Consider the following 9,500-nt stretch of genomic DNA (forward strand, 5'->3'; position numbering starts at 1 on the left):
ATTTTACCCCGTGGGATATATATTCTACACACACACATTTGGAACTCTCCTGGGGTACCCTCACACATATTATTCCCTCATTTAGTGGATATTTTCACAAAAAAGTGAAATTTTCAAAAATTCAGAAAATTGGCTGAAAATAACGAAATATCATGGACTCATTGGGCGAATCGCTCTGGAACTGAAATCGGAATGCTCACTGACATTTCCCCTGTGTGAAAGTCTGATAAACGCCGGAAAAAGACTAAGTCCAAAAAAAAATTTTTTTCAACTTTTTTCAATTTTACCCCCGTGGGATATATATTCTACCCACACACATTTGGAACTTTCCTGGGGTACCCTCACACATATTATTCCATCATTTAGTGGATATTTTCACAAAAAAGTGAAATTTTCAAAAATTCTGAAAATTGCCTGAGAACGACGAAATATCAAGGACCCATCCGGCGAATCGCTCTGGAACTGAAATCGGAATGCTCACTGACATTTCCCCTATCTGAAAGTCTGATAAATGCCAGAAAAATGACTAAGTACCAAAAAAAATTTTTTTCAACTTTTTTCAATTTTAACCCTGTGGGATATATATTCTACCCACACACATTTGGAATTCTCCTGTGGTACCCTCACACATATTATTCCCTCATTTAGTGGATATTTTCACAAATAAGTGAAATTTTCAAAAATTCAGAAACTTGGCTGAAAACGACGAAATATCAAGGAATCATTGGGAGAATCGCTCTGGAACTGAAATCGGAACGCTCACTGACATTTCCCCTAACTGAAAGTCTGATAAACGCCGGAAAAATGACTAAATCCCCCCCAAAAATTTTTGCAACTTTTTTCAATTTTACCCCCGTGGGATATATATTCTACCCACACACATTTGGAACTCTCCTGGGCTACCCTCACACATATTATTCCCTCATTTAGTGGATATTTTCACAAATAAGTGAAATTTTCAAAAATTCAGAAAATTGGCTGAAAACGACGAAATATCAAGGAATCATTGGGAGAATCGCTCTGGAACTGAAATCGGAACGCTCACTGACATTTCCCCTATCTGAAAGTCTGATAAACGGCGAAAAAATGACTTAAGTCCAAAAAAAAATTTTTTTCAACTTTTTTCAATTTTACCCCCGTGGTATGTATATTCTACCCACACACTTTGGAACTCTCCTGGGGTACCCTCACACATATTATTCCCTCATTTAGTGGATATTTTCACAAAAAAGTGAAATTTTCAAAAATTCAGAAAATTGCCTGAAAACGACGAAATATCAAGGACTCATTGGGCAAATCGCTCTGGAACTGAAATCGGAACTCTCACTGACATTTCCCCTTTCTGAAAGTCTGATAAACGCCGGAAAAATGACTAAATCCCCCCAAAAAATTCTTTCAACTTTTTTCAATTTTACCCCCGTGGGATATATATTCTACCCACACACATTTGGAACTCTCCTGGGGTACCCTCACACATATTATTCCCTCATTTAGTGGATATTTTCACAAAAAAAGTGAAATTTTCAAAAATCCAGAAAATTGTCTGAAAACGACTAAGTATCAAGGACTCATTGGGCGAATCGCTCTGGAACTGAAATCGGAACGCTCTCTGACATTTCCCCTATCTGAAAGTCTGATAAACGCCGGAAAAATGACTAAATCCTCAAAAAAAATTTTTTTAAACTTTTTTCAATTTTACCCCGTGGTATATATATTCTACCCACACACATTTGGAACTCTCCTGGGGTACCCTCACACATATTATTCCCTCATTTAGTGGATATTTTCACAAAAAGTGAAATTTTCAAAAATTCTGAAAATTGGCTGAAAACGACGAAATATCAAGGACTCTTTGGGCGAATCGCTCTGGAACTGATATCGGAACGCTCACTGACATTTCCCCTATCTGAAAGTCTGATAAACGCCGAAAAAATGACTAAATCCCTCAAAAAAATTTTTTCAACTTTTTTCAATTTTACCCCGTGGGATATATATTCTACCCACACACATTTGGAACTCTCCTGGGGTACCCTCACACATATTATTCCCTCATTTAGTGGATATTTTCACAAAAAAAGTGAAATTTTCAAAAATCCAGAAAGTTGCCTGAAAATAACGAAATATCAAGGACTCATTGGGCGAATCGCTCTGGAACTGAAATCGGAACGCTCACTGACATTTCCCCTATCTAAAAGTCTGATAAACGCCGGAAAAATGACTAAATCCAAAAAAAAAAAAGTTTCAACTTTTTTCAATTTTATCCCCGTGGGATATATATTCTACCCACACACATTTGTAACTCTCCTGGGGTACCCTCACACATATTATTCCCTCATTTAGTAGATATTTTCATAAAAAAGTGAAATTTTCAAAAATTCAGAAAATTGGCTGAAAATAACGAAATATCAAGGACTCATTGGGCAAATCGCTCTGGAACTGAAAGCGGAACTCTCACTGACATTTCCCCTATCTGAAAGTCTGATAAACGCCGGAAAAATGACTAAATCCAGAAAAAAAAATGTTTCAACTTTTTTCAATTTTATCCCCGTGGGATATACAGTACAGACCAAAAGTTTGGACACACCTTCTCATTTAAAGATTTTTCTGTATTTTCATGTCTATGAAAATTGTACATTCACACTGAAGGCATCAAAACTATGAATTAACACATGTGGAATTATATATTTAACAAAAAAGTGTGAAACAACTGAAAATATATTCTTATATTCTAGGTTCTTCAAAGTAGCCACCTTTAGCTTTGATGACTGCTTTGCACACTCATGGCATTCTCTTGATGAGCTTCAAGAGGTAGTCACCGGAAATGGTTTCACTTCACAGGTGTGCCCTGTCAGGCTTAATAAGTGGGATTTCTTGCCTTATAAATGGGGTTGGGACCATCAGTTGTGTTGTGCAGAAGTCAGGTGGATACACAGCTGATAGTCCTACTGAATAGACTGTTAGAATTTGTATTATGGCAAGAAAAAAGCAGCTAAGTAAAGAAAAACGAATGGCCATCATTACTTTAAGAAATGAAGGTCTGTCAGTCTGAAAAATTGGGCAAACTTTGAAAGTGTCCCCAAGTGCAGTTGCAAAAACCATCAAGCGCTACAAAGAAACTGGCTCACATGAGGACCTCCCCAGGAAAGGAAGACCAAGAGTCACCTCTGCCTCTGAGGATAAGTTTATCCAAGTCACCAGCCTCAGAAATCGCAGATTAACAGCAGCTCAGATTAGAGACCAGGTCAATGCCACACAGAGTTCTAGCAGCAGACACATCTCTACAACAACTGTTAAGAGGAGACTTTGTGCAGCAGGCCTTCATGGTAAAATAGCTGCTAGGAAACCACTGCTAAGGACAGGCAACAAGCAGAAGAGACTTGTTTGGGCTAAAGAACACAAGGAATGGACATTAGACCAGTGGAAATCTGTGCTTTTGTCTGATGAGTCCAAATTTGAGATCTTTGGTTCCAACCACCGCGTCTTTGTGCGATGCAGAAAAGGTGAACGGATGAACTCTACATGCCTGGTTACCACCGTGAAGCATGGAGGAGGAGGTGTGATAGTGTGGGGGTGCTTTGCTGGTGACACTGTTGGGGATTTATTCAAAATTGAAGGCATACTGAACCAGCATGGCTACCACAGCATCTTGCAGCGGCATGCTATTCCATCCGGTTTGCGTTTAGTTGGACCATCATTTATTTTTCAACAGGACAATGACCCCAAACACACCTCTAGGCTGTGTAAGGGCTATTTGACCAAGAAGGAGAGTGATGGGGTGCTACGCCAGATGACCTGGCCTCCACCGTCACCAGACCTGAACCCAATCGAGATGGTTTTGGGTGAGCAGGACCGCAGAGTGAAGGCAAAAGGGCCAACAAGTGCTAAACATCTCTGGGAACTCCTTCAAGATTGTTGGAAGACCATTTCCGGTGACTACCTCTTGAAGCTCATCAACAGAATGCCAAGAGTGTGCAAAGCAGTCATCAAACCAAAAGGTGGCTACTTTGAAGAACCTAGAATATAAGACATATTTTCAGTTGTTTCACACTTTTTTGTTAAGTATATAATTCCACATGTGTTAATTCATAGTTTTGATGCCTTCAGCATGAATGTACAATTTTCATAGTCAAGAAAATACAGAAAAATCTTTAAATGAGAAGGTGTGTCCAAACTTTTGGTCTGTACTGTATATTCTACCCACACACATTTGGAACTCTCCTGGGGTACCCTCACACATATTATTCCCTCATTTAGTAGATATTTTCACAAAAAAGTGAAATTTTCAAAAATTCAGAAAATTGGCTGAAAATAACGAAATATCAAGGACTCATTGGGCGAATCGCTCTGGAACTGAAATCGGAACGCTCACTGACATTTCCCCTATCTGAAAGTCTGATAAACGCCGGAAAAATGACTAAATCCAAAAAAAAAATGTTTCAACTTTTTTCAATTTTATCCCCGTGGGATATATATTCTACCCACACACATTTGGAACTCTCCTGGGGTACCCTCACACATATTATTCCCTCATTTAGTGGATATTTTCACAAATTAGTGAAATTTTCAAAAATTCTGAAAATTGGCTGAAAACGACGAAATGTCAGGGACTCATTGGGCGAATCGCTCTGGAACTGAAATCGGAACGCTCACTGACATTTCCCCTATCTGAAAGTCTGATAAACGCTGAAAAAATGACTTTATTCTAAAAAAAAATTTTTTTCAACTTTTTTCAATTTTACCCCCGTGGTATATATATTCTACCCACACACATTTGGAGATCTCCTGGGTTACCCTCACATATATTATTCACTCATTTAGTGGATATTTTCACAAAAAAGTGAAATTTTCAAAAATCCAGAAAATTGGCTGAAAACGACTAAATATCAAGGACTCATTGGGCGAATCGCTAAGGAACTGAAATCGAAAATCTCACTGACATTTCCCCTATGTGAAAGTCTGATAAACGCCGGAGAAATGACTAAGTCCAAAAAAAAAAATTTTTCAACCTTTATCAATTTTACCCCCGTGGGATATATATTCTACCCACACACATTTGGAACTCTCCTGGGGTACCCTCACACATATTATTCCCTCATTTAGTGGATATTTTCACAAAAAAGTGAAATTTTCAAAAACTCTGAAAATCACCTGAGAACGACAAAATGTCAAGGACCCATCCGGCGAATCGCTCTGGAACTGAAATCGGAACGCTCACTGACATTTCCCCTATCTGAAAGTCTGATAAACACCGGAAAAATGACTAAATCCAAAAAAAAAAATGTTTCAACTTTTTTCAATTTTATCCCCGTGGGATATATATTCTGCCCACACACATTTGGAACTCTCCTGGGGTACCCTCACACATATTATTCCCTCATTTTGTAGATATTTTCACAAAAAAGTGAAATTTTCAAAAATTCAGAAAATTGGCTGAAAATAACGAAATATCAAGGACTCATTGGGCGAATCGCTCTGGAACTGAAATCGGAACGCTCACTGACATTTCCCCTATCTGAAAGTCTGATAAACGCCGGAAAAATGACTAAATCCCAAAAAAAAAATGTTTAAACTTTTTTCAATTTTATCCCCGTGGGATATATATTCTACGCACACACATATGGAACTCTCCTGGGGTACCCTCACACATATTATTCCCTCATTTAGTAGATATTTTCACAAAAAAGTGAAATTTTCAAAAATTCAGAAAATTGGCTGAAAATAACGAAATATCAAGGACTCATTGGGAGAATCGCTCTGGAACTGAAATCGGAATGCTCACTGACATTTCCCCTATCTGAAAGTCTGATAAACGCCGGAAAAATGACTAAATCCAAAAAAAAAAATGTTTCAACTTTTTTCAATTTTATCCCCGTGGGATACATATTCTACCCACACACATTTGGAACTCTGCTGGGGTACCCTCACACATATTATTCCCTCATTTAGTGGATATTTTCACAAAAAAGTGAAATTTTCAAAAATCCAGAAAATTGGCTGAAAACGACTAAATATCAAGGACTCATTGGGCGAATCGCTCTGGAACTGAAATCGGAACGCTCACTGACATTTCCCCTATCTGAAAGTTTGATAAACGCCGGAAAAATGACTAAATCCAAAAAAAAAAATGTTTCAACTTTTTTCAATTTTATCCCCGTTGGATATACAGTACAGACCAAAAGTTTGGACACACCTTCTCATTTAAAGATTTTTCTGTATTTTCATGTCTATGAAAATTGTACATTCACACTGAAGGCATCAAAACTATGAATTAACACATGTGGAATTATATATTTAACAAAAAAGTGTGAAACAACTGAAAATATGTCTTATATTCTAGGTTCTTCAAAGTAGCCACCTTTAGCTTTGATGACTGCTTTGCACACTCATGGCATTCTCTTGATGAGCTTCAAGAGGTAGTCACCGGAAATGGTTTCACTTCACAGGTGTGCCCTGTCAGGCTTAATAAGTGGGATTTCTTGCCTTATAAATGGGGTTGGGACCATCAGTTGTGTTGTGCAGAAGTCAGGTGGATACACAGCTGATAGTCCTACTGAATAGACTGTTAGAATTTGTATTATGGCAAGAAAAAAGCAGCTAAGTAAAGAAAAACGAATGGCCATCATTACTTTAAGAAATGAAGGTCTGTCAGTCTGAAAAATTGGGCAAACTTTGAAAGTGTCCCCAAGTGCAGTTGCAAAAACCATCAAGCGCTACAAAGAAACTGGCTCACATGAGGACCTCCCCAGGAAAGGAAGACCAAGAGTCACCTCTGCCTCTGAGGATAAGTTTATCCAAGTCACCAGCCTCAGAAATCGCAGATTAACAGCAGCTCAGATTAGAGACCAGGTCAATGCCACACAGAGTTCTAGCAGCAGACACATCTCTACAACAACTGTTAAGAGGAGACTTTGTGCAGCAGGCCTTCATGGTAAAATAGCTGCTAGGAAACCACTGCTAAGGACAGGCAACAAGCAGAAGAGACTTGTTTGGGCTAAAGAACACAAGGAATGGACATTAGACCAGTGGAAATCTGTGCTTTTGTCTGATGAGTCCAAATTTGAGATCTTTGATTCCAACCACCGCGTCTTTGTGCGACGCAGAAAAGGTGAACGGATGAACTCTACATGCCTGGTTACCACCGTGAAGCATGGAGGAGGAGGTGTGATAGTGTGGGGGTGCTTTGCTGGTGACACTGTTGGGGATTTATTCAAAATTGAAGGCATACTGAACCAGCATGGCTACCACAGCATCTTGCAGCGGCATGCTATTCCATCCGGTTTGCGTTTAGTTGGACCATCATTTAGTTTTCAACAGGACAATGACCCCAAACACACCTTTAGGCTGTGTAAGGGCTATTTGACCAAGAAGGAGAGTGATGGGGTGCTACGCCAGATGACCTGGCCTCCACCGTCACCAGACCTGAACCCAATCGAGATGGTTTTGGGTGAGCAGGACCGCAGAGTGAAGGCAAAAGGGCCAACAAGTGCTAAGCATCTCTGGGAACTCCTTCAAGATTGTTGGAAGACCATTTCCGGTGACTACCTCTTGAAGCTCATCAACAGAATGCCAAGAGTGTGCAAAGCAGTCATCAAACCAAAAGGTGGCTACTTTGAAGAACCTAGAATATAAGACATATTTTCAGTTGTTTCACACTTTTTTGTTAAGTATATAATTCCACATGTGTTAATTCATAGTTTTGATGCTTTCAGCATGAATGTACAATTTTCATAGTCAAGAAAATACAGAAAAATCTTTAAATGAGAAGGTGTGTCCAAACTTTTGGTCTGTACTGTATATTCTACCCACACACATTTGGAACTCTCCTGGGGTACCCTCACACATATTATTCCCTCATTTAGTAGATATTTTCACAAAAAAGTGAAATTTTCAAAAATTCAGAAAATTGGCTGAAAATAACGAAATATCAAGGACTCATTGGGCGAATCGCTCTGGAACTGAAATCGGAACGCTCACTGACATTTCCCCTATCTGAAAGTCTGATAAACGCCGGAAAAATGACTAAATCCAAAAAAAAAATGTTTCAACTTTTTTCAATTTTATCCCCGTGGGATATATATTCTACCCACACACATTTGGAACTCTCCTGGGGTACCCTCACACATATTATTCCTTCATTTAGTGGATACTTTCACAAAAAAGTGACATTTTCAAAAATTCTGAAAATTGCCTGAAAACGACGAAATATCAAGGACTCATTGGACGAATCGCTCTGGAACTGAAATCGGAACGCTCTCTGACATTTCCCCTATCTGAAAGTCTGATAAACGCCGGAAAAATGACTAAATACCCAAAAAAATATGTTTCAACTTTTTTCAATTTTATCCCCGTGGGATATATATTCTACCCACACACATTTGGAACTCTCCTGGGGTACCCTCACACATATTATTCCCTCATTTAGTGGATATTTTCACAAAAATGTGAAATTTTCAAAAATTCAGAAAATTGCCTGAAAATAACAAAATATCAAGGACTCATTGGGCGAATCGCTCTGGAACTGAAATCGGAACGCTCACTGACATTTCCCCTATCTGAAAGTCTGATAAACGCCGAAAAAATGACTTAAGTCCAAAAAAAAATTTTTTTAAACTTTTTTCAATTTTACCCCCGTGGTATATATATTCTACCCACACACATTTGGAACTCTCCTAGGGTACCCTCACACATATTATTCACTCATTTAGTGGATATTTTCACAAATAAGTGAAGTTTTCAAAAATCCTGAAAATTGGCTGAAAACGACTAAATATCAAGGACTCAGTGGGCGAATCGCTCTGGAACAGAAATCGGAACGCTCACTGACATTTCCCCTATCTGAAAGTCTGATAAACGCCGGAAAAATGTCTAACTCCAAAAAAAAAAATGTTTCAACTTTTTTCAATTTTATCCCCGTGGGATATATATTCTACCCACACACATTTGGAACTCTCCTGGGGTACCCTCACACATATTATTCCCTCATTTAGTGGATATTTTCACAAATTAGTGAAATTTTCAAAAATTCTGAAAATTGGCTGAAAACGACGAAATGTCAAGGACTCATTGGGCGAATCGCTCTGGAACTGAAATCGGAGCGCTCACTGACATTTCCCCTATCTGAAAGCCTGATAAACGCCGAAAAAATGACTTAAGTCCAAAAAAAAATTTTTTTCAACTTTTTTCAATTTTACCCCCGTGGTATATATATTCTACCCACACACATTTGGAACTCTCCTGGGGTACCCTCACACATATTATTCACTCATTTAGTGGATATTTTCACAAATAAGTGAAGTTTTCAAAAATCCAGAAAATTGGCTGAAAACGACTAAATATCAAGGACTCATTGGGCGAATCGCTCTGGAACTGAAATCGGAATGCTCACTGACATTTCCCCTATGTGAAAGTCTGATAAACGCCGGAAAAATGATTAAGTCGAAAAAAAAAAAATTTTTCAACTTTTTTCAATTTTACCCCTGTGGGATATATATTCTACCCAC

This window comes from Phyllobates terribilis, unplaced genomic scaffold (genome assembly GCF_046119375.1).
Source record: "Phyllobates terribilis strain yellow unplaced genomic scaffold, ASM4611937v1 Scaffold_28__1_contigs__length_16237799, whole genome shotgun sequence".
Taxonomy (NCBI): domain Eukaryota; kingdom Metazoa; phylum Chordata; class Amphibia; order Anura; family Dendrobatidae; genus Phyllobates; species Phyllobates terribilis.